Here is a 1,534-nt window from a genome sequence, read left to right as displayed (position 1 = left end):
TTACTGCCCCACTGAAGCTACTTTATTCAACACTGACACGCGATCTAGTCTCTGAAGTGGTAAGTGCTTAGGGAGGTTTAGAGTGATATTTTTATTCAGTAACTCCAAAGTTCCCGTAATATATGGAGTGGGTAAGTTTGTTTCCCCGGAAAGCAGGAACATGTGTACACATATGTGTTGCCCTGATTATCAAGAGTTTTCTAAAGCCTTCTGAGTTTACATTCTTGTAGAGAACTTTCCCACACAACTTTCTGTAAACAACCTATTGTTTTGCATTCTTTCATAGAGGCGGAGAAATTTGATGTATAGGTAGTTTGTCCAGTGTCGTTGGAGAGGTGGCACGTTCACCCTCCAATCCACTGGCACCTTTTGAGAACTATAAAAGATTGGAGTCAGAGAAAATAAATTAGTCTCTTCATCGTGACCAAAACTGTGGTGCGTCGTTTTTCCTTGTGTCATCTGGTGACACGTATGTATTTCTAGGCTGTCTGCTTCCACCAGTTTTAAGTTATCCCCGTGCAGCCCCCGAGGCCCACGTGTGCACATGGCCCGGGCGGTGATTCGCGGGAGCGCAGGTGTGCCTTGGCAGCTTCCTTCTCCGCTCCGCGTGTTGAATCCCTGTTTCCACAGACGCGACCCTTCGTCCCGGTGCCCCCGAGCAGGAGGAGCCGGTGGCGGGGGCGGGCGCTGGCTCACACGGGCATCCCCAGGCGAAGCGCCGCCTGCAGCCCCGGCCTCGGCTGCACCGCACAGCCATTCCCGGCACAACTTCCTTGCGCAACTCGCTCTCCCCGCACGCACGCCCCAGTTTTCCTGCAGAAGCAGCAGCCGAGTATCACTGAGTATCTCCAGTGAGCCTCCCTGACTGGAGATATTCCAGAACCGCGTGGACGCCACGCTGAGCTCTGGGATGGCCCTGCTCGAGCAGGTTGGACCAGGTGCCCCACTGTGGTCCCCTCCAACCTGACGCACTCTTTGATTTGCTGATCCTGGCCGCCCTGCCCTGTCACGGACACGCTGCTGACTTGGCCCCGACTTCAAAGCCGTGACCAAGGCAGGAGCAGAGACGAGGGAGGCGGGATGCGGCGCGGGCAGGGAAAGGACCGGCCGCCACTGACGCTGTCCGCCCGGGGCCATGCCGTGACCCCGCGCCTCGACGGGCGGACTACAACTCCCGGCACGCCCCGCGGCAGGGAGGGCGCGGGCCCCACACGTGACCCGTAGAGCTGCGCGACGATTGGCTGCGGTCGGGAGGGAGGCGGGCCTCCGGAGAGCACTTCCGGTGCCCCGCGCTCGGCACTTGTTTGGATGCTGCCGTCACATCATGGCGACGCGCGGGGGCGGCGGCGCGGCGGGACCGACCCGGCGGAGCTCGAGCCTCAGCGGCGACGGAGACGAGGCGGCGGCGGCGGCTCCGAGCGGCAGCCCGGAGGTGAGGCGGCGGCTCGGTCGGGCCCGGCGGAAGGGTGCTCCACCTTCCCCTCCCCGCCGGCTCGCGGCGCCGCGTTCCCCCCCTGCCCCGTCCCCACGCGGC

The sequence above is a fragment of the Vidua macroura genome, chromosome 2 (genome assembly GCF_024509145.1).
Source record: "Vidua macroura isolate BioBank_ID:100142 chromosome 2, ASM2450914v1, whole genome shotgun sequence".
Lineage (NCBI taxonomy): Eukaryota > Metazoa > Chordata > Aves > Passeriformes > Viduidae > Vidua > Vidua macroura.
Note: the sequence above shows the minus strand (reverse complement) of the source record.